Genomic DNA, 26,163 nt, shown 5'->3' with positions numbered 1-26,163 from the left:
TCCCACTGTAAAGGTAAAGTTGAGGCATTGCTGCTAAGGCACGTCAATCAGTTAAGTGTTGATGTGAACTTATTGTTTCATCCGGGAAATTACTTACAATGTATGTAATTTAAACAAAAATGTTAATTTAAGGCAAAAGAATTTCCACATGTGAACACCAGCGAAATATTAACAAATCTAGTATATTGTGATTAGATGTTTAGAATCCACATCTTAAAAACCCAGAACTGTTTGATAGCATATAGTCCACATTACCTCTTTATTCTCACATGAAGTATTTGTCTGGATTAACATGGCGGGTGAACATGCAAAGCAACGTACGCTTACCTTTTCGGTTTTGTTTTTCTCATTCTGCTTCGAGTTATTTGATTCAACCAGTTGGTGTTTTTTTTTTTCTCTTGCTTCATGTTTAAGAGATGTTTAAATGTGTTTCACAATTTGTAAATTACTGTTGACTTGCTTAAGATGATGCATGTATGTAATACAAAATCTATAGACCTGGATGCGTAACTACTGAAGTTATCAAATGATGAAGCAGTTACATTTAATTTTGGAATTACAGTTGTAATAGTTTTACAAATACACAATATTGTAATTAATTTACTACAAAATGATATATAGAGGAAACATGTACTGCATATTCATTTGGTGTTTAGTAACATGAAACAGATTTAGAAGAAGAGCAACTGTTTATAAAGAGCTTTCTTCTCATATTTCTTTTCCAAATTCTATCTCTTTAATAGGTCATCGATGTATTTTGGTGCGTTGTCCTTACTACAGAGGACCTGTATGTTTCATTTATGTTTTTGCTAATAAGTATTGTATTAAAGATATAAACTAAGTTTCGATAATGTACAAAAGAAAGTTCTTAACCGATGATTATTTTCCAAAGTATCTTATTTAGATTTGGAATACAAAAGGGTCAGCGGGATTGATCGTATAGAAATTTGATCAGAAAGTAATGAAAACTTGACACATTAAGCTTGTTTGACTAGCTGTCAATACCCGTTAACACAATATTCATGGAGATTATAATCTGAGACCTTTTAAGAAAATGTTTTTATGTCAATAATTTAGTATTTTTTTGGTGCTAAATTGATAAGTTCCATTAAGAAAGACACAACTATCCTGTGACTAGACAGCTTCTCTGGGAATAGCACAACTTAATAACAACTGTAAATAACAAACGTCTGACTTGTGTTTATAAAAGCTGCTTGAGTGAAATAAAAATGTGTCAAAGTAGATCTTCTTTCATTGTGCGGTGTTAATCTGTACATTAATTAAAGGACTTGAGTATATGATATAAGACTGATTCGTTTCACCAACCATCAAATTATGTGGTTTAAATAAGGTACATTCGTTATACAATTGAGTTTGTCATCACCAGAAGTTACCCTGGACTTCTCTTTCTCCCCTCCGCATTATCGTTGTCTTAAAAAGCATGATTACTACATGCAGAACAAACTTTTTATAATCTTTAATTTCTTTTTAGCTCTATACCTTTACTACAAAAGGTTTAATTTGACAGTGAAAGAAACAGACGTCTATCTATCTTTGTCTTTAATGTTCTATCAGGAGCATGCATACTGTGCGTATCATATATAGTATTTAAAAATAGTTTCTGCGTAATACAATATATGAAAAATATATATAACATAAATTTAAAAACAGCATTACGATAAATAACTTTAAAGAGTTTATTGAAAAAGTTTGTTTCAAAATAGAAAATTTCCTTTATGTTAATGTTTAAGGAAGGAAGATATTATTTGATTTGTGTTACATTAATTGCCAGGTAAAGCGTATTGCAAATCAGTAGATTAACTAGGCCGTCATTTACTATCATTCGGCCAGTTTCTATCGAAAGCTAATAATTCATCATTCGAAATTTACAAAACACAGACATTTGTACAGACCTTTTTCATTTGTCAAAATAATTTTTAAAACCATCTTTTCCACGAATGTGATTTAATGAGCTCATCAACGGGTTTTCACAAACACGCAGCCTGGCGGGATCATCTCACCCTTCTGTTGTCCCTGGGACATGTCTATTTAGATGGCTTTGTCACTTCATTTACTAATTATGAGATTAGTATCCCTTTGGTTTCTTTCGCTTCTCTTTAGTAGAAAGAGAATTATTTGTTTTAAGCACCTTTGGAACGTTTCAGTACAAATATTTCAATAATAAATTTGTATGATTGCAAATCAGACACCCCCCTTATAGCCTGGGACAGGTTTATTTGAGTTTGTTTTAATTGATCTTGCAGTATCGTTTGGGGTTTTGGTCTATTGTTCAGAATGAGTCTTTAGGTCTAACCAATAAATTAAGTAAGACCACTTCAATTTTGTAAACTTTAGATGGTTGCAATAGAAATAAATACGACCATAAAGTAACACAAGTGTAAGTGATTTCTTTTGTTTCCACCTAACGAAATCTGTACCTATCATATTCATCCAAATTATTGTTTTCTACTTATTCCTTCAAACGTAAAACTGCATCAACTTCATATACTGCCATTAGAAGTATTATGTAAACAAAAGCATCCATTTCGATAACCATTTTTTTATTATGTCAAAGTTATCGTTTTACTCCTTTTGTCTTGCGAAGCTTTTTTTAATATATATATTTTACCTCAAAGTAAAATGTAAGGAAACATATTTAAAGAGAAAAACACATTTTTTTTGTAGTTTTGGGAAATTAATCATATATATTGTAATAATTATCGGATGATGATTAACTCTATAGGTTACTGTTATCCTTTACACTATACCTTAATGTTGCAATCGATCAAGAATTTATTTCTTACAACGACACGAATATCATACATTAAGCAGAAGAAGAATCTTGATTAAACACATAACTATTGTTAAAGACTTTTTGTTGACCTCTAAAATTTCTTCTTTGTCGGTTTTGGTCTCGGTAGTATACGAACTGTTTAAAAACAATACATTTTCAATTATGTATCATCAAATGAAAAACAAATGTTTTTTTTAAAGTTTACATTGATGTTTTGATATTTTAAATTACTATCAAAAAAGTATTTGTATAACAATTCACATCTTTCTACGCTCATTTTCAAATAGAATTGAAGAAAATTGCATAGTTGTTGAATGAACAAGAGAAAGAACGATAACTGGAAGTTACCATCTAAGATATTGAATGTCCTTTTTGATTTACAACTTGTTGTGTTTGGAGTGTTATTTTAAGTAAGATGCATAATGACGCTTTTTGTTACTATTATGAAAATATTTGTAACATCAACCTTCAAAACTAGTTATTAATAATTGCTATATATTAAAGGCAAAACAAATAATTGAAAGTTTATATATGTTTAAGAATAAACATAACGAACAACGTGCGTTGGAGGCATGCACCAGGTTGGAATTTGTCAGATATTTGTAAATATTTTGTTATGTCGACCAGAAAAAGAATGGAATTGATAACGAATCAGATTCGTTAAATAAAGGCAACAGTAGTATACCATTGTTCAAAGTCAATTGAGAGAAAACAAATCCGGGTTACAAACTAAAACTGAGGGAACCACATCAACTTTAAGAGGAAAACAACTAAACGACAGAACACTGTAGTGCAAAACAAAAACCACAATGCAACACACATAGAAACGAACTATTAGATTACAACTGCCATATTCCTGACTTGGTACATGACATTTAAAAAAAAATATGGGTTGAACCTGGCTTTGTGGCTAGCCAAAAATCGTGTTTCGTGGCAATGTTAAATATACTGCTAAAATGACAACATTACACGACGGGAATACAGTACAAATAAATGTCAGAATACCTAAGACAGGGAAATACTCAAATAAATAATATAATAGTACATTTTGACATGTTAAGCACAGAATAACACCTAAAATTGATTTAGGACATTACACAAAAAACAGCTTTATAAATTACGAATTGTATGTCTGTCACACGAATGTATCAACGCCACAAAAATTAACGTAACAGGTAAATTTCTAAAAATTGGATATTATTTAAGATTGGGTTTCTTATTTATATGTTATTTGAGCTATTTTATAACAATTTCAAGAAGATTAATATAGAATTGTGCAACTATCTATATAATGTATACAATATATGTCGGCCTCTCTTCCAAATCAAACTGTGTAAAACAAATAAATCCTGTGCGCATAGTTGTTTCAGGGCATTATAAACAGATACCTTATTGAGAAAGTGTTGACATTGACTTGACAAAAGACAAAGACTGAAAGCCTCCAGAAACGTCCTGGTCTACTAAATGAAACAGCTGAAAATGTTCTCAGCAACAGAACTTAAAGAGCTGATCCATGCACATCAGATGAATTAGCACTTTGATATGAAAGAAACTACATTTGAATGGGTTAGTTGTACACATTTTATCAGTCCAACTTTTTACACATCAGTTTTTGGCTATAATTGGGTTGATGTGCATGTATCAGTAAATTACAGACACCCTAACAAGCTTTTGGGCAAAGGGCTTTATGGTTCTTTTATTAAACTCATTTTAAGAAGTGTGTTTTTAGTTACAAAGTTTCCTGTCATTGTTTATCAGGCTGTCTGACAAGATAACACATTATTTAGAACGAACATTTTCTATCGGTTGTTTATTTACGCAATTTAGCTCATGAGAAAATAAATGGTTGTGTGCACCATTATGAAACCGCAAAACATACAATTATGTAACATGTGACTATATATGAACATAAAAAATAAAGGCAACAGTAGTATATAAACTGCACAAGCAGCATCGACCCAGTGGTTGTAAATAAACTTATAGATACCATGATTAATTTTGTATTTAAGGCAGACGCGCGTTTCGTCTACAAAAGACAAAATTGACAAATACAGATAAGGTAATCTATTCCTTAGGTAGAAAAAGCCTTAGTATTTAAAAAATTAAATATGACCATATCAACGATAATTCATGTCAGCACAGAAGTGCTGTCTACTGTGCTGGTGATATCCTGGGGAGTTAAAACTCCACCAACAGTGGTATCGACCAAGTGGTTGTAAATAAACTCATAACACTGCAGACCCATTGGTGGCCTTCGGCTGTTGTCTGCTTTATGGTCGGGTCGCTTTGACACATTCTCCCTTTCCGTTCTCAATTTTATCATAAGTATACCGCTGTTCAATAATCATAAATCGATTAAACGAAACAAAACCGGGTTGTCCATATCCGTATGAAATTTCTTCTTTTTTTACAGTCAAGAGTACTTGAGTACATTGTTTTTAAGATATTAGTACCATTCAACACTTTGGTATGGAAATTCGTCTAGAACTTATTAAACACAAACTGGACTGACATATAATTAAAGCATAACAGCACAGTACAGGAGGTTTTGCTTTATACAAAAAAGGCAACAGTAAACAGAACTGAACCAATCTAGCATTACATGTTTACTGATTTTTTCTCTCGATCCAAAACCTTTTTTGTCTAAATTAAAATGTTAACCATTATTTTAAAGTAAATCTTGTATAAGTGTAAAGTAAAAATAACTATCACAAAAGTTTTTATATTTGATATTTTATAATAACTTCATACCTAACAATCATATTAGAAATTAAATGAAACTATTTACTACGCTCTGCTGTTAAATTGAATATGCAATTTAGAGTTATATGTAATGTTTACAAGCACAACATTTTATTTATTAACACCTTTGTAATATCAAATAAAATTGAGAATTGAAATAGGGAAATGACTGTTTTAAACATAAATCACATGGTAATTTTTGTAGTTTGAATTATATCTTATAGAAATACTCATGTATCTTGTGTATACATACAAAGTGACTAAATACAAATGTTCAACACAATTGATAAACTCAGAATCTCCATGTTATATTGGCGTTGCAAGGTCATCCCTAGAACAATTTGATAAATGATTTATGTAGCTAGTTCAATTATAAGGAACATGACTGTGTGAAGACGTCGGATTCCCTGGTATAGCAATGTCAATCATATCAATATATCCGTTGATGAGTAGACTCATTTTGAATATCCCATGAATATTCCCTTTGACTCTTCTGAAACTAATGATGCTTTGTTTGATGTTATCTCAATTAGTACGTGTTTTCTTGTTGACAAGGAAGCTCTTGACCAAGTTGATAGTATTCTCATAGACACTGTAGATTTTGAGCTTCTTAAGAAGACGCTGGTGTGGCATCTTATCGAACGATTTGGCAAAATCTAGAAGTATTGAGTCAATTTTTTGGCCATTCGATAGTCCACTGGCCGTGTCATATGTTGAAGCAATCAGTTGAGTCTCAGAAGAGCGTTTGCTGCAGAATCCGTGAATGGCTGGTGTAAATATGGTGTTCACTTCTCAATGTTTCATTATCATTGATTGAGGTATGTGGTCCATAACAAATTAAAGTGAATGATACATACAAAAATGCCTCTAACAAGTCAATCAATTAGTATGTTTGAGCTTTTGATTTTTGTCATTTTCATTAGGAACTTTCCGTTTAGATTTTTCTTCGTAGTTCGGTATTTTTTTTTTTATTCTACTTTTCATTGAACAAATAATTTACTAGTTGAATAAGGCAGTCGTCATGGAGAAAAAGCATGAACAGATCAAATGTATATAGGTGTCTATTTTGCTCTGTTAAATTTTGTGCATTTCTTTTAGCTATACAAATGCTTTTACAGAACAATTATTTTCAAAGAAAACGGCTACTGGAAAGATTAAAGTGGTCACTAAATAATGATTTGAATCTTTGTACATGTAAAAATATTTTAGAATGATCGTTTATAAAATATATGGACAAAACTGGTCAGAATTTCTGTTGATGTTACATTTGGAGAACCCTTTTAGTAAATAATTGCAAGTGAGATAGTTCTCAGACGGTTAGAATCTTCAAAATGTCAAATGGCATGGTGTTAATAAAGGCATTTTACGTTTTTGAAGCAGTGCAATCTAATGCTATTTGAATCACTTATCTCCTAACTGATCATGTGTTTGGACAAACTCCGGACAATGATACTTACAAAAAATGGAAATATACATACTCCCAATCCAAACGATACTGTTGTCAGGTCATTAAGGATTGCATATTTTGGAATTAATATTGATTCCCTCATATGGTCTTATCATCAAAAATAAACATATTTAATCGAAAACCAGTTGTTGGCATGATACGGGTGATATTCTGCTCAAATTTTCATGATGGTATGATACTAAAACCCTTATTTGTATATGATGAAACATAATCTTTTAATCTGTTTAATTGATGACTGCAGCTGACATGTCAGTAACTGTTAGTAGTCCTTCATTAATTTGTGTATCATTGTAATTTTGCTTAGTTTCTTTTGTTACCTATTCTGACATCGGGCTCTAGTTAGATTTATAGCGTTAAACCCGGCCGCATTTTGTCGCCTGTCCCATATCAGGAGCCTCTGGCCTTTGCTAGTTTTGTATGTTTTTAATTTGAAGTCATATATATATATATTGGAGTTTAGTATGACGTCTATTTTCACTGAACTAGTACACATTTTATTTCGGGGCTAGCTCAGGCCCACCTCCAACTGCAGGATTTTTTCGTTGCTTTGAATATCTATTGGTGGTTTTCGGCTGTTATCTGCTCTTTGGTCGGTTTGTTTTCTCTTTGAGAACATTTTCCATTTTCATTCACAATTTTATTCCCAAACTCTCAAATATTATAACCATCACAAGGTTCCCTTTCAATCAAACGACTTATGTCAAAGTGTGTGTAGAGATTACTATTAAAAAATAATTATTTGAAATATTAATAATATTGAAATAAAAGTATACATAAAAGCAACATTAATATACCCCTGTTCCATAGTCATAAATCGATAAAAAAAAAAAAAATCCTGGTCACAAACCAAAACCGAGGAAACACATCAGCTAAACAGGAAATAAACAGAATGATGGACAGAGTGAACTGCTACAAAAATAACAACTGCCATTATCCTGACTTAATACAGAACATTTTATGCAAGAAATGTGGGTTGACAGGACTATAGGTACAGAGACTGAGACAGTACAACACAAAATACGTTCCCATCTGTGTTTATTACACCCATTTCTCTATTGTTTGTGCTATTTTCACATTTTCTGACCGGTGTGAGAAAAATATTTCTCCTCACCAGTGAAAAATCTGTTCTCGGTCTTGTTTTCTTTTGAATTTTCTTATTGTGACGTCAGGAAAAAAGGTGACCATGCCTGATAACGTCACATCAAAAGTATACAACTTTCCTCAAATCTTTGAAGAAACAGATTTCACCACTGTTACTCGTGTATTTCGATATTTCTCCACTCTCAACAGTTAAATTTTAATTATTTAAAAAGCTCGGCAAGCCTCGCGCTTTAAATATTAAATTTAACTGTCTCGAGTGGAGAAATATCGTAATACACTTGTTGCAGTTGTGGAATCTATATATGACTGTTTTCATTGATGAATTTAAACAGTTTTAATGCACCATATGCAAATTTTTAAAATGTATGTCTATTCAGTGATGCTTGAGGCCAAAATATTTGAATATCCAAAATCGAATATGAATATTGATGCGATAATCAAACCAAGAACCTAAATCATAGGTAATTCCGAATAAGGGAGCAGGGCTTTGCATGAGGGAGATCTATTCCTTAATTTAAGATTATTTAAAAATGTTTTAAAGGGCTTTGATTCTTATTCTATTCTGACTTCTTTTGTCCAATTCCATTCTTTGTCTCATAACCTTGATTTTTACTGTTTCAATAGTATTTTGAAATGAAGCTCTTCAGGTTAGGAAAAAACAGTCCCTTAACTAAACTTCTTTGCTTATTCCCAAAACTAATACACCGAAGAAATAATGCTAGATAAACCATTTGTGTTTCTCCAATTTACCCGGGTTTGTTTTCTCTCGATTTACCCGGGTTTGTTTCCCTCGATTTACCCGGGTTTGTTTCCCTCGATTTACCCGGGTTTGTTTTCTCTCGATTTACCCGGGTTTGTTTCCCTCGATTTACCCGGGTTTGTTTTCTCTCGATTTACCTGGGTTTGTTTCCCTCGATTTACCCGGGTTTGTTTTCTCTCGATTTACCCGGGTTTGTTTCCCTCGATTTACCCGGGTTTGTTTTCTCTCAATCGATTTATGACTTTCGAACAGCGGTATACTACTGTGGCATTTATTTTTCTATTAAGGAGTAACATCAAATATTGAAAGCAATCATGAATTAAATTATACACTGAAATAAGATCATTAGATATTATTTTATCGCGACTTGCACTGATCTTGTCATAAAAAATTAAGACATAACTAAATATTTATAATTCTACAGGTATGAACATTAACTGATGCAATCAAAACCAACAAAGAACAGCTTTATTCTGATATCTGTGTGGATTTTTCACCTTAATTTGACATTGTTGTCATATAAATATCATGCATGATAAAGGTAACAACTGCAATTGAATTAGAGTCTGACTCATTTAAGATACAAAACAGTGTTATCGGTTTTGCTGTTGAAAAAGGAAAGATATGTTTAACATGTTTAAAATTCCAGTTTAAGATATACCTTTTTTAAAGAAGAGACTGCTTTTGAACACCTATGTTTATTGCATTTTGTAGTCTCTGTTCAATTAAGGTAGCACAATACAAAGATTTTATAGCTCCAACTCCCAAGTTTTAAAATGCTGTAACTTTCTTAATAAAGCTTGAAAATTTATAAAAGTGGTAGTTTTGGATAGCTAACAGAATACCCTTTCAAATAAATGCCATGTTGGTATTATGCAAAAATTATGTAACCAATTATAATGTTAACTGTGTCTAAAATATTTTTAACCAAATTTCCACTTTCAAATGAAATTAGCTTCTGCATAGGTATCCCTAGAGGGTTGATTTTATTATATGTTGTTCCTATGGCCATTATCTACATAAGGGTGTCTCAGATTTCAGATAGAATGTATAGAACAAATTTTACACCTAATTAAACATTATCTTCTTTTATGTGGTTAGGATGTTTACACTAATTAGAGATTTATGAGAGAATGGAATACCATAGAGACAATCTGAGACACCCTTTTGAAGCCCAAAATGTGTTGATTAAGATTTGGTTAAAATTTTCTGTATAGTTAAAGAGATGATGGAGCTAAATTCATTCAAGTGAACTTACCCAGATTTTGCCACTAATTACATAATAATTGATTACATAATGATTGCATAATAAAAATATTGCATTCATTTAAAAGATTAATCTTTTATCTATCTATATATACCTCTTTTATTATTTTCTATGCATTCATAAGAAAGTTACAGCATTTCAAAGGTTAGTGATTGGAAGTAAACAAATCTTTGTATTGTGCTACCTTAAAGACGTTGAATATGATAAATAAGCGATCAGAATTTTAATCTGTTTAACAGGAATGTGTATTGACTTATTTCCCTTTGTATATGTTGTTTTCTATTTATTTTTTTTATTTTTGTTTGTATGTACTATATATTCTACGATTTTGAATAGACCTCGATATCTTAACCACTATGAATCCTAGACATTTTTTATGTGTACCTCGAATATGAATATTTCACTCAAAATTTGATTACAAGATTGACAACGACAAATAGTTGACATGAATTTAAAATGGTCATAACTATATGAGAATCATGTGAACTATCCATTTCTATGTAGCAACATTCCAGCAGTACATTCACATTTGAGTATATATCTTTCTGTTGATACTATCTATAAGAGTTTTAATTACTTGTTGCAGTGATCGAATCTCTATGTCCTCAATAGAGGGTTGTTGAGCAGAAAGCTGTTGAACAAAATAGTTTTGAAAAATGGGCAATAGATACCAAAGGGACAGTCAAACTCATAGATCGAAAATAAAATGACAACGCCATACAATAGTACACAAATTACAACATAGAAAACTAAAGACTAAGCAACACCAACCCCACCAAAAACTGGGGGTTATCTCAGGTGCCCCGGAAGGGTAAGCAGATCCTGATCCACATGAGGCACTCGTCTTATTGCTCATGTTATTACAAATCCGGTAAATAGTCTAATTCGGTTGGTCACATTCGTGAAAAGGGAAGAAAATTGTAGTTACGACATAAGGAACATATCCTATAGCATCTGTTATTCATCCGAAATTTTACAGACGCCATCACGATTTGGTTAACCGTTAGTGAATAACTGTTTCACACATGATGACACAGATATGTTCTAAAAGATGTAACCATTATTAAGTCCGTTTTACCTCGAATGTTTATTGTACTTTCAAGAGGAACACGACAGGTGTCACATGATCTGCTTACCCTTCTGAATCATCTGAGAACAGCCTTGGTTATTGTTGGGCTTCGAGCCGATTAGTATAATTTTCGATGTTGTATGATTGTCCAGTTTTCAATAAGAACTAAAATATGATCTTCAACTGCTTAATGAACAATTATATATATATTTTTCTTAAACAATGAACAATGTTCTTGTATAAATGGAAATATAAAATGTGAATGAAAAACGAAAGTACCCAAATATCTAAAAATAAAAAATAATTCATACGCCTTACCCAAAAACAGTCAATAAGAGCTGCTTCTCTGCAGTTAGTAAAGTTCAAAGGTCTGGATTGCACACTTTACACGATGTTATTGTATAAAATCAGAACTGTTTTGAAAAATGTCTATATGTTGACTAAAATCCCTAATCTGAAAAAGTTACTGAAATTGCTCAAATAACTACATACCGGCATGTTCAGTAGTTGTCGTTTGTTGATGTGTTTCATAAGTTATTATCGTTTCTCGTTTTTTAGCTCATCTGGCCCGAAGGGCCAAGTGAGCTTTTCCCATCACTTGGCGTCCGTCGTCCGTCGTCGTTAAAGGGAAACTTCGCAAAAAAATCAAAAATTGATATTATGTCCATTCTGTATAAAAAGGCTAAAATTTATAGATATTAAAGTTTTATTCCGCTAGATAAGAGATCAACATCGATTTTAAATTTTGAGTATCAATTTTCTACGCTCCGCCATTTTGTCATCTTCTACGATTATAATCACGAAATGTCTATAAAACACAAAGAACCAAAACTACAGTAACCGATGTAGTCGTAATTGCGTGTCGATATCTTGTCAATCGTACGATTGTTTTATCTGACTAACTATAAACTTGATACGGAAAATGCTGAGGGAAAATGACCATTATTATATATCTGTTATTTTTAAACTGTTAATATTGGAATGAGTTACAAAGTCAAAGTTCAAATAATAAATAAGTGTTTCGTGAAAATTGTTTTCATAATTTTTTAAAGTAATAAACTTTATTCAAATAAATTCGGATCTTTCCTCATCTGATCACCAGCATAGCTAAAGGTATTACTCCCAAAGGTATTGTGAGGGGTGTGAGGACTCAGGTGACACGTCCAGGTATTCAAGCGATTTCCTGTCGGGCTAGCAAGTTCATGCATCGTTTCACTTCTGTAGGTATTGATCAGTGTACACGGCAGACTAATAACTTTCCATTTTGAACTATCAGGTGTATAATACACATCTCTGGCTTGTGTGTCCGAAAGTGATATGATGCCAATAACTTAACTCGTACGCTTGTTTATAAATAACATTTCTGGTGTAAAGAATATTATTTATGAAAATATAAAAAATACCACAAAAAAAAAAAAAAAAAGATTTGAAGAAATAAAAATCTATATACATATTTTTTCCGAGGGTTAATTTGGGAAAATGTAATTTGTCAATAGTAAAAGACAGACTGGAACATACCAAAAATATTGATTTAAAAATGTACGCACTTGTCGATGTTGGCTTATACGCCTGGATAGAAAGTTACGGAACTATAGTGCAATTCAAAATATATACATGCATCAGACTATATTGTATACCAAAAGAAGAAGAAGAAAAAGAAGAGAACCAGTTTGATTTAAATACAGGTCGATATATATCTTGCTTTGGTTCATCGAAGTTATGAACATAGTAAAATCCCAGTTTTATATATCAATTAGATTGTTCTCGAATAAAGGAAGAAATTCGTCATCATCACAATTGTTCCCACATTCATGTAAAATATATGCAACTGGACGTACACTAATAATCCCAAAGGGGTGTGAGTATTTTCTAGGAAAACTATTGAGTATTAAAGTTTCAAATCAATTTCGGGATTTATTTTCTTTCTTGCCGTGATATGATAGCAATTTAAAGAATAAACTGCTTATCCGCTTTAGCGGTATTCTTGCCAGTTGAACAGCCTTATAAGTTACATTCAAAAATAGGGAAAGATGACATAAAATTCGTTGTCTTTTGTTTTTGAACATCGTTGGTCAAATAGATAGAGTATTATACGTTGAGAGACGAGGACTATTTCAACAAATACTATAAATACAAGTGGAAGTTTTCGTTTTTTGCAATTTGAGAGTAATTGATGTATCAAACGTTCAAGAATACGCATGTAAAATGTGTCACTGGATATAAAAAAAATCAATCTCAAAACCTACTTCCGTATGGAACTTCCCCTTTCAGTGACCTGCAAATTTAACAGATGATACACTTTATAAGATTTACATGTCCAACAACGACCAACTGCTCTACATGTGTTACTGACAGCCTAAGATAGTAATTCTTCTGTTAGGTCAATTCTCTTTCGAACAATACCAGAAAACATGGAAAATAAGTTCTTTAAATTTTGACTCTGGAATTAACACCATTTTTTCGTGCGACAAACTTTATTTCTGCCGGGCGATGAGCAGACATGGGCGGAAAACAATAAACAGATAGGTTTAACATTTGTCATTCATTTAACATGTATAATATGAATACGATTGTACTTAAAAAAAACTTATATAGTTAGTTTCAAGAACAACCGGGTTCAGACAAACTGTTCTGAAATCGATGCTGTTACTAATGCATTCACCCAATTCAATATTACCATCAAAGAGAGTAAATTCGTGGCAACAAAGACATTCTGTTAATAACGGCATAAGTATGCATTTAGTACACGAACACCAATCTGTGTTTTAAAAACTAGCGATGGTTGCTAAGGATATCTTGATTTCGGGAACTTTCTGAAGCTTCCATTTCATGGAGCTCTTCTTCGGTATACTCTGGCTCTAGTGCGTACCCAAAATGACCATACTCGTCCAAATCTGACTCTTTTGACTGACTGGAACCACTGTTATAGTACTATCATTCTCCGAACAAGACATTTTTAGTTATGATTTTATGATAAATTTTTGGACCATATATAAACTGTTCTATCCAAATAATATAATCTAGTATATGACATAACCCCTTCCTACTACACCGAGTTTTAATGCCAAGCGGTAGACATATTTTAGGTACCAATTAAGTAATTGAATGAGTAATAGATAACAATAATTAATCATAAATGTGCAAAGATTTAAAAACAAAAGTATTTTTTCTTTGTTCGTACATATTATACTCCGCTTCGGTAGAGTTATCTACTTATCTTCAGATAGTTTCAGATATCAATTAATACATGGCTTTCAAAAGTCTAAATGTAAGTGTTCTCGTACATGTTTTGCCTAATAAAGAAAATCAAAATGCTTTGGTAAAGCTATTTCTAATTTCCCCTTTTTAATGAGACTTAAATCAAGGACAAGAGGTGTATATCATTTCATTCTGACACATGAATTAAGTTTCCTGTCTTTAACCGAAAATTGTTTATTACTTAGTAAATTAATTTATTTGAATTGAAATAAATTTTACAGCAAATATAATTAAATAATTCCACGGCGATCTATTTTTATTTGTCACAAACTTGAATTAGTATAATAGATGTGTATATTGAATGCTCCCTTGTTTTATAATCCACTGATCCGAATAGACAGTCACACCTGGCAAGGTGTGCCCTAGAGGCGTGGTTAAATACCGAAGTGCAAATAACAATTTACCTTTCAACAAGCCATCTACGAGTATTCAATTTGCCACAGAACCGTGAATACACACATCGTATAAATCTAGTCATAGCAGAGATAGTAAAAGGTCAATAAGAGTACACCAACATATTGTCTTTACAGATTATTGTACTTTAATTTGTTCACCTCATATATCAGTCCGAAAATGCATTACTTAATAAATTTATAACTATTTTGGTTGTCTACAAAAATAATTCGAATATATACGTTTAACATAGAAAATTTATCTCATGAATGTGTACAATTGCACGTCTGTGCGTGTTATCTTCTTATTATCGGATGTTTATTAGATAAACCATAAGTCATCGGCGCGCTTACGATTACGTTTAAATATCATTAAAAACCAAGACTTTTACTGATTGTATTTTAAATCCCGGCATGCAAAAACCAGGAGAAAACGTCACGACCTACAGGAAGTAGTTAATAATTTTTCATTAATTGTTGAATTTCTCCTTTATTACTGGACATATAGCGATAAAACTTTGTGAATATATATATTTTGTCATAATGAACATATTTAAACCATAAGTAAAAAATCGCGAATTTTCCCTTTAACTTTTAGAAAAATCTTCTCCTCTGAAACTACTGGGCCAAATTAAACCAAACTTGGCCACAATCATCATTGGGGTTTCTAGTTTAAAAAATGTGTGGCGTGACCTGGCCAACCAACCAAGATGGCCGCCATGGCTAAAAATAGAACATAGGGGTGAAATGCAGTTTTTGGCTTATAACTCAAAAACCAAAGCATTTAGAGCAAATCTGACATGGGGTAAAATTGTTTATCAGGTCAAGATCTATCTGCCCTCAAATTTTCAGATGAATCCGACAACGCGTTATTGGGTTGCTGCCCCTGAACTGGTAATTTTAGGGAATATTTGCTGTTTTTGGCTATTATCTTGAATATTATTATAGATAGAGATAAACTGTAAACAGCAATAATGTTCGGCAAAGTAAGATTTACAAATAATTCAACATGACCACAATGGTCAGTTGACCCCTTTAGGAGTTATTGACCTTTATAGTCAATGTTTAACCATTTTTCGTAAATCTTAGTAATCTTTTACAAAAATATTCTCCTCTGAAACTACTGGGCCAAATTAATCCAAACTTGGCCACAATCATCTTTGGGATATCTTGTTTAAAAAATGTGTGGCGTGACCCGGCCAACTAACCAAGATGGCCGCCATGGCTAAAAATAGAACATAGGGGTAAAATGCAGTTTTTGGCTTATAACTCAAAAACCAAAGCATTTAGAGCAAATCTGACATGCGGTAAAAGTGTTTATCAGGTCAAGATCTATCTGTCCTGAAATTTTCAGATGAATCGGACAACCTGTTGTTGGGTTGCTGCCCCTGAATAGGTAATTTTAAGGAAATTTTGCTGTTTTTGGTTATTATCTTGAATATTATTATAGATAGAGATAAACTGTAAACAGCAATAATGTTCAGCAAAGTAAGATTTACAAATAAGTCAGCATTACCAAAATGGTCAGTTGAACCCTGAAGGAGTTATTGCCCTTTATAGTCAATTTTTAACCATTTTTTCGTAAATCTTAGTAATCTTTTACAAAAATCTTCTTCTCTGAAACTACTGGGCCAAATTACACTAAACTTGGCCACAATCATCATTGGGGTAACTTGTTTAAAAAATGTGTGGCGTGACCTGGCCAATCAACCAAAATGGCTGCCACGGCTAATAATAGAACATAGGGGTAAAATGCAGTGTTTGGCTTATAAGTCAAAAACCGAAGCATTTAGAGAAAATCTGACAGGGTTTAATTGTTTATCAGGTCAAGATCTATCTGCTCTGATTTCATGATTTCCGTGTTTTCACATGGATCGAACACCCCGTTGTTAGGTTACTGTCCTGAATTGGTAATTTTAAGGAAATTTTGCCGTTTTTTGTTATTATCTTGAATATTATTATAGATAGAGATAAACTGTATACAGAAATAACGTTCAGCAAAATAAGATCGACAAATAAGTTTACATGACCAAATTTTTGTAAATTTTTAGAAAATATTTTCCACTGTAATTACTGGGCCAAGTTCATTATAGATAGAGATAATTGTAGCAACAAGAATGTTCAGTAAAGTAAGATCTACAAACACATCACAATCACCAAAACACAATTTTGTCATGAATTTATCCGTGTCCATTTTTTAATATGCACAAGACCAAGGTGAGCTGCACAGGCTCTTTATAGCCTCTAGTTTTTCATATAGATTAGACCGTTGGATTTCCCGTTTGAATGGTTTTACACTAGTAATTGCATGTGGCCCTTTATAGCTTGATGTTCGTTTTGATCCAAGGCTCCATGTTGAAGACCGTACATTGACCTATAATGGTTTACTATTTTATAAATTGTGACTTGGATAAAGAGTTGTCTCATTGGCACTTATACCTTATCTTCCTATATCTATGTTCTTAACCTGAATATATGTTTTAGTTAAGTTTCAATGATCTACTAGGTTCTGGGTCCAGTAAAAACAGGTGAATAAAACCTTAATCATTCAGTAAATTGGTGTAAAAAGTTTTAAATTGTTGGTAAATTTTGCAGGAAAATGATGAATTACGAAAACATTGAGAGAAAGTCATTAAACGATATTTTATTAGAGGTTTGAAAGATACCATGGCAATTTCAAACTCAAAGGTCGATGTCAAACAGACATACACAAAAAGACAAACAACAGTTTTCGAGTTGGGCACTCAAAATAGGTACAAAAGGGAAAATATTCGTCGAACAATTTCATTAAAGCAAGTGCACAGTTTCCTTATTTGTGAAATCAAACTTTTATCTTTTTAGTATCTAAATTGAACACTTTAGAAATCGCTGATTTTATAAAATACCGTCTGTTGTACGTCTGCTTTAATTTCTTAAATGATATATATAAATATATGTTCCTGTAATTACAAAAGTTATGTCTAATTAGCCGATGATAACATCGGAGACAAACAGTCCACCAGTAGCGACATCGAAGCAGTTGTAATATTAATATGAAGGTACAAGATGCGCATTTCAACAATTAATGTCCGTTCAGTAATGCTCGAGGCCAAAATAATTGGAAATTCTAAATCTAATTCTAACGTTAGGAAATCTGATCAAAACAAAAGACCCTATAGTACAGCCAAACCCGGACAGGGAATCCGATATTGTACAGCCAAACCCGGACAGGGAATCCGAGTTTTACCTCATTGAGATTTATTTCATAATTCAAAATATTGTCCAGTTACATAAAATTTACTTTTTTCAAAAACACCTGATGATGAAATTAAACTCAGCATAGATACCAGGATTGAAATTTTATATTTGCGCCAGACACGCGTTTTGTCTATAAAAGACTCATTAGCGACGATAAAATCAAAAAGTGTTAAAAAGGTCAATGTAATGGATGTAATACGGTACGCCAGGATCATAATTGTTAACGTGAGGGGACAGTTTTGCTTTATGTAGTAAAGCTTTGATTTTCAGTTCTTTTCCAACTCTAAATATTTCTATGGACAGTCAAAATTTGCATCCTTTCGTGTTCTATATCACCCTATTCTATTCAATGTTACTTACATGACATCAATTGCATGCTTATTTCCTCGAAAATACATTGAAGTACTGCTAGGGTGTATACATCAACAATTAATCAAAGCCCTCAAAGTACTGCTAAGGTGTATACATCAACAATTAATGAAAGTCCTCAAAGTACTGCTAGGGTGTATACATCAACAATTAATGAAAGCCCTCAAAGTACTGCTAGGGTGTATACATCAACAATTAATGAAAGCCCTCAAAGTACTGCTAGGGTGTATACATCAACAATTAATGAAAGCCCTCAAAGTACTGCTAAGGTGTATACATCAACATTTAATCAAAGCCCTCAAAGTACTGCTAGGGTGTATACATCAACAATTAATGAAAGCCCTCAAAGTACTGATAAGGTGTATACATCAACAATTAATCAAAGCCCTCAAAGTACTGCTAAGGTGTATAATACATCAACAATTATTTAAAGCCCTCAAAGTACTGCTAAAGTGTATAATACATCAACAATTATTTAAAGCCCTCAAAGTACTGCTAAGGTGTATAATACATCAACAATTATTTAAAGCCCTCAAAGTACTGCTAGGGTGTATACATCAACAATTAATGAAAGCCCTCAAAGTACTGCTAAGGTGTATACATCAACAATAAATCAAAGCCCTCAAAGTACTGCTAAGGTGTATAATACATCAACAATTTTTTAAAGCCCTCAAAGTACTGCTAAGGTGTATAATACATCAACAATTATTTAAAGCCCTCAAAGTACTGCTAAGGTGTATAATACATCAACAATTATTTAAAGCCCTCAAAGTACTGCTAAGGTGTATAATACATCAACAATTATTTAAAGCCCTCAAAGTACTGCTAAGGTGTATAATACATCAACAATTATTTAAAGCCCTCAAAGTACTGCTAAGGTGTATAATACATCAACAATTATTTAAAGCCCTCAAAGTACTGCTAAGGTGTATAATACATCATCAATTATTTAAAGCCCTCAAAGTACTGCTAAGGTGTATAATACATCAACAATTATTTAAAGCCCTCAAAGTACTGCTAAGGTGTATAATACATCAACAATTATTTAAAGCCCTCAAAGTACTGCTAAGGTGTATAATACATCAACAATTATTTAAAGCCCTCAAGGTACTGCTAAGGAGTATAATACATCAACAATTATTTAAAGCCCTCAAGGTACTGCTAAGGTGTATAATACATCAACAATTATTTAAAGCCCTCAAGGTACTGCTAAGGTGTATAATACATCAACAATTATTTAAAGCCCTCAAGGTACTGCTAAGGTGTATAATACATCAACAATTATTTAAAGCCCTCAAAGTACTGCTAAGGTGTATAATACATCAACAATTATTTAAAGCCCTCAAAGTACTGCTAAGGTGTATAATACATCAACAATTAAGCTAAGCCCTCAAAGTACTGCTAAGGTGTATAATACATCAACAATTAAGCTAAGCCCTCAAAGTACTGCTAAGGTGTATAATACATCAACAATTATTTAAAGCCCTCAAAGTACTGCTAAGGTGTATAATACATCAACAATTAAGATAAGCCCTCAAAGTACTGCTAAGGTGTATAATACATCAACAATTATTTAAAGCCCTCAAAGTACTGCTAAGGTGTATAATACATCAACAATTAAGCTAAGCCCTCAAAGTACTGCTAAGGTGTATAATACATCAACAATTATTTAAAGCCCTCAAAGTACTGCTAAGGTGTATAATACATCAACAATTATTTAAAGCCCTCAAAGTACTGCTAAGGTGTATAATACATCAACAATTATTTAAAGCCCTCAAAGTACTGCTAAGGTGTATAATACATCAACAATTATTTAAAGCCCTCAAGGTACTGCTAAGGTGTATAATACATCAACAATTAATCAAAGCCCTCAAGGTACTGCTAAGGTGTATAATACATCAACAATTATTTAAAGCCCTCAAAGTACTGCTAAGGTGTATAATACATCAACAATTATTTAAAGCCCTCAAAGTACTGCTAAGGTGTATAATACATCAACAATTATTTAAAGCCCTCAAAGTACTGCTAAGGTGTATAATACATCAACAATTATTTAAAGCCCTCAAAGTACTGCTAAGGTGTATAATACATCAACAATTATTTAAAGCCCTCAAGGTACTGCTAAGGTGTATAATACATCAACAATTAATCAAAGCCCTCAAGGTACTGCTAAGGTGTATAATACATCAACAATTATTTAAAGCCCTCAAAGTACTGCTAAGGTGTATAATACATCAACAATTATTTAAAGCCCTCAAAGTACTGCTAAGGTGTATAATACATCAACAATTATTTAAAGCCCTCAAAGTACTGCTAAGGTGTATAATACATCAACAATTATTTAAAGCCCTCAAGGTACTGCTAAGGTGTATAATACATCAACAATTATTTAAAGCCCTCAAGGTACTGCTAAGGTGTATAATACATCAACAATTATTTAAAGCCCTCAAAGTACTGCTAAGGTGTATAATACATCAACAATTATTTAAAGCCCTCAAGGTACTGCTAAGGTGTATAATACATCAACAATTATTTAAAGCCCTCAAAGTACTGCTAAGGTGTATAATACATCAACAATTATTTAAAGCCCTCAAAGTACTGCTAAGGTGTATAATACATCAACAATTATTTAAAGCCCTCAAAGTACTGCTAAGGTGTATAATACATCAACAATTATTTAAAGCCCTCAAGGTACTGCTAAGGTGTATAATACATCAACAATTATTTAAAGCCCTCAAAGTACTACTAAGGTGTATAATACATCAACAATTATTTAAAGCCCTCAAAGTACTGCTAAGGTGTATAATACATCAACAATTATTTAAAGCCCTCAAAGTACTAATAGGGTGTATACATCAACAATTAATCGAAGCAAATATCTAAATGGTTGCTTCTATTGACTTGTACAGCATATGAACTATGGTATTTTCCGAGATGGAAATTTTGACATTTCTATAGAAATACCTATCATTAACGTGACATTCATTACATCAATATCCTGTCAAGGACTGAGAAATTTGCATTTTTTGGCATAAAAATGATAAATTAATTAATTTTAAAAAAATACATAAATTATGAAATAATGATAGATGGAATTTCCTTCGTATCTTGATCAGTAAAGACATAAAATGTTTAGTTTCGTATTTGTTAACATATTTGTTAAAGGATATTGTTTTTCCACTATTTTTGTGTAAAAGTGCAACTCAAAAAAAAATATGATCTATACATTAACATTAGTTGTAGTCTTTGATTAAAATTTAATTAATATCATTAATCAAAATAAGATGTTAAATTGTTCGAGTTAAGTTGTGATTGATAACTATGTTAAACACAATTATAACAAAAGACCTAAATATTAATAATGTCTAAAACGTGAAAACGCTTTTCATAAATACATCATTAAATGTATATAAAGTTGTGTTTTTACTTTTTTTGGTAGAAAAACTTTTACAATTACCAGTATGTCAACTTCAAAAAATATTTTTTAATACCCATCCGTCTTCGAATTTTAAACTGCACTCAACTACGAATTTCAAGATTCCAAAAAAAAGACAATATAACTAATTCATTGATTTTTATTTTATTTTATTTTTTTTTAACGTCCAGTGGCAAATATCTCATTCACATTTGGTCGAGAAAATTGATTGGCCAACATTTAACATCCTTACTTTGATTGCGCATGTTTTAACATACAACACACCTTAACAAACACTCCTTTATAGCACGAATCGATTGGTGTTTGAATGTTGTTTGCCAAACGTCCAGTGGAAAATATGTCATGCATGGTCAAGACGACAACAAACTAACAATAAGTAAAATTTGTAGGTTTTGCCAGACATTGATTGATCGTCAGGAATGATTGTAAATGATGACTGTTACTATGGTAGGTATCACCAAGAAAGAACTTTTGCATAGCGATAGACCTGTGAACCATTCAAAAAATTAACGAAAGGTTTCAGAAAGTGAGACGCATTCTACTTGCGGCATTAAATTTAATATTTCGAATCCGACCGAACGTGGCTGTGTATTTATACATCCCGACCAGTAAAACATACGACCAAGTTCTAGAGTCGGAATCGGAGACGTCCAAGGATCACAACACAGTCGATTATATTCGCACATAACTTGTACTATTTTTGTAAAATATATATGCGACTTGTACATCGGTAAACAAGTTTTCGCTGGTAAAAAAATTTTTAAAAAAATTGGTGCGATATTTTTTTTTATCCATTTCAATGCTATCAACTTGTGCAGACTAACCAGACATATAAAATATAGTAACATGTTAATTTTACTAGTTTGTGTGTACATGACAGGGCAAATGGATCTATCCTTGTTTTCTGTAGTCCTATAACATATGACTCCGAAGGTTCATATTCGATAAAAAAAAAGTTTGATGTAAGTATGAACCTTTGAAGTCTTCTATTACAGGACTATGTTTCCTGGAGAATTATATTTGGCTGTTTCCTACTATACGGAAGTTGTCCTCTGTTCCAGGAGAGGTTTGTCATTGCTCTTATCCATTTTATGAAATATATTGTTCGACTAATATTTATTGTGGTACACACCCAATGTGATATGACTTTTTGTAATATTTTTTATTCATGGATCACTGGACATGGATAGTCCAAGACGGGGACAGTGTCGTCTCGACACATTTCCTTGTTATCATGAAGTTGAATAAATCTAATTACATAACTTGGATCTGTTTTGAATGATGTAAATATAGGTACATCAAATACCATATATAACTAGGACACATAGTTTGAAACCTAATTTCAAGATGCTCTCATGTGTAAATCCTGGGGAAAAAAGGTCACGAAATTTTCAAGTAACCTTTGTTATATAATTTATTTAGTAAACAGAAGGTTGAAAAACGATATAGCATTCTGACATAAAGATTGATACTGAATTTCGGGATGCTCTGATTTGTACGAATGGACGGCGGAAGTACTAAAAGGCAAATGCAGGGAACGTGAATAAAGCATTACGCAATAAATAAAATTGGAAATGGGGAATGTGCCAAAGAGACAACAACCCAACCATATAAAAAAACAACAGCAGAAGGTCACCAACAGGTCTTCAATGTAGCGAGAAATTCTCGCACCCGCAGGCGTGCAATAAAAAAAACTACTTTCAGAATCGATATATATCATATGCTCCTGAACGGTATATTAAAAACAGAATTCTATCGAATTTTAAGCTGAAGTTTGAATTTAACTATAATCTAATCTTGTTTTCCTAGCTTAAGCAAAATATATATTATGCACCCTGCTTGAGTAAATTCAAATCGCACATTAGATAACTATTTTTAGGTCGGTAAACATATCTGAAACGAATGTTTTAATAAAGGATTATAACTAACGTTCTTTTTATAGAGAAGACAATTAATTTGACAAGTTTTAAAATAGGTGATATATATCTATTTATAATACTAATAACGGTGTACTTTTAAATGCTTTTCGTTCATGTAACCTTATAGTGTATTACAAATGTATGAATGTCGGTCTTAAATAGGAGAGTGTCTGTGACGTGTTACTTTAAATATAAAAGTATACACTATGAAGTTTTATGCGTTATGAATATCATACAAAGATAACCTTTGTATGAGATCGGTACAAGGATATATTGACCTGAAAGAAGTATATTGACTGAGGACGAATTCCGAGGTCGATATACTTCTTTGGGTCGATATATCCTACGTTGACCTCATACAAAGGCTATATTTGTTATATTATTAATTTCCGACCATATTTGTATCAACATCGTCATTTGGTTTTGTTGGAGTTTTATAGATATCATATTGTCTCCTTGACAATAACAAAACATTAGTTGTTATTTCAATTGGTTTTTTTTTGTTTGTTTGTCCTCTTATGTATTTGAAGATTTTTTTCGTCAAATAATCGATCACAGATATCATTTGTTTCAAAACGTTTATGATCATTTAACACAATCGTAACTACTCGGCCATTCTCACTATGCAGTACATTTCTTTGTGCAACCCGACAGTCCGAGTTGTTCCGATTGCATTTAACAATATCCTGAAATTCATTACATGACGTCACAAAGTATATCGGTTTTTAGATATTCTAAAAATAACCGTGCAATATGCTTTTTGCTATCCGCCGTTTTCTCTCTACCTTCGAAAATATAGTTTAACATATGACTATCCCTAGACGAATCAAATTTGTTAAAATATACGAATATTAAAAAAAATTCTGTATTTCACGTAGTATTTACACGTATATGGGATTGTTACGTTAAAAATGACGTTTTTATTGCGTAAATACAATGTGTATTTCTGTTGTAAGTGTTTTGCTGATACCGATTTACTACAAGCGTATACATATGTGTATATGTTCATGTGAGATATTTGCGAGCATAGCCTTGCAACAGGCCGGTACAAAAATCCACGGAAAGTTGGTGAAGATGTTTTGCCGAGAGAACGTGACACTGTCTCTACACAAAGACAAGTGACCCCGGAGACTCACATTTTTTTTCTTATTATTTAATTTTTTAGGTTCCAACATTGAATGAAAAATCCGTCGCTATCAGGAGGTACATTGGTTCAGTTTAGTCGGAATAGAAGTTAAGACTTTTTTATGTGTCATTGTCTTTGGTGACATTAATTGGACCTTTTTTTTTTTTTAAATCATACATGTACGAATGCCACCTTTAAAAGAGGGACAAAAGATACCAGAGGGACATTCAAACTCGTAGATCGAAAGTAAACTGACAACGCCATGGATAAGAGAAGAAGACAAATAAATGAATAATACACAAGATACAACATAAACAAATAAGGACTAAGCAACACGAATGTGAGCTCAAATTAAGATTCATTGTGAAAGTACTCAACCTTGATTTCAGTTTTTTAAAGTCATCATTGGATTTTAACCCATGTTCATACTGCAATTAGTATGCCCCATTTAAGGGCATTTTGTTTTATGCCCCATTTAAGGGCATTTTGTTTTTTGGTCTGTGCGTCCGTCTGTTCGTTCGTGCGTCCGTTCATCCGTCTGTCCCGCTTCAGGTAAAAGTTTTTGGTCGAGGTGGTTTTTGATGAAGTTAAAGTCCAATCAACTTGAAACTTACTAAACATGTTTCCTATGATAAGATCTTTCTAAATTAAATGCCAAATTAGAGATTTTATCCCATTTCTACGGTCCACTGAACATAGAAAATGATAGTGCGGATGGGGCATCCGTGTACTTTGGACACATTCTTGTTGATAGTTCAATCGAATACATTATTGTTTAACATTAAATTTAAATAAACGTATGTTGGCACTTGCAACAACTTAAGAGCTTATAAAAAACAAAGATACTCGTTCACTCGGATTTTAGGTAAATACATAACCTATTCCTGTAATGAAATCTGCTATGAAAATACCCATGTCTAGTTGCAGAACATATACTGTAATGAAATATGCTATGAAAATACCCATGCCTAGTTGCAGAACATATACTGTAATGAAATCTGATATAAGGTGTAACACCACTAATTCGGGCCCGGCCAGAAAGCACATACCAGAAAGTAGTACATATTTAACGCAAAATAGTTCCTACGCATGAGTGTAACTTTCAAAATATGTAGGATATTTAGGTATTTTTGACATCAAATGAAAGCTAAAGGACTGGTGATCATTGTAGAACACTTTTGGACTTTTAATTTTAAATATTAAAAAAACTACACCAAATTTTAAA

The sequence above is a fragment of the Mytilus edulis genome, chromosome 2 (genome assembly GCF_963676685.1).
Source record: "Mytilus edulis chromosome 2, xbMytEdul2.2, whole genome shotgun sequence".
In the NCBI taxonomy this organism is placed as follows: domain Eukaryota; kingdom Metazoa; phylum Mollusca; class Bivalvia; order Mytilida; family Mytilidae; genus Mytilus; species Mytilus edulis.
Note: the sequence above shows the minus strand (reverse complement) of the source record.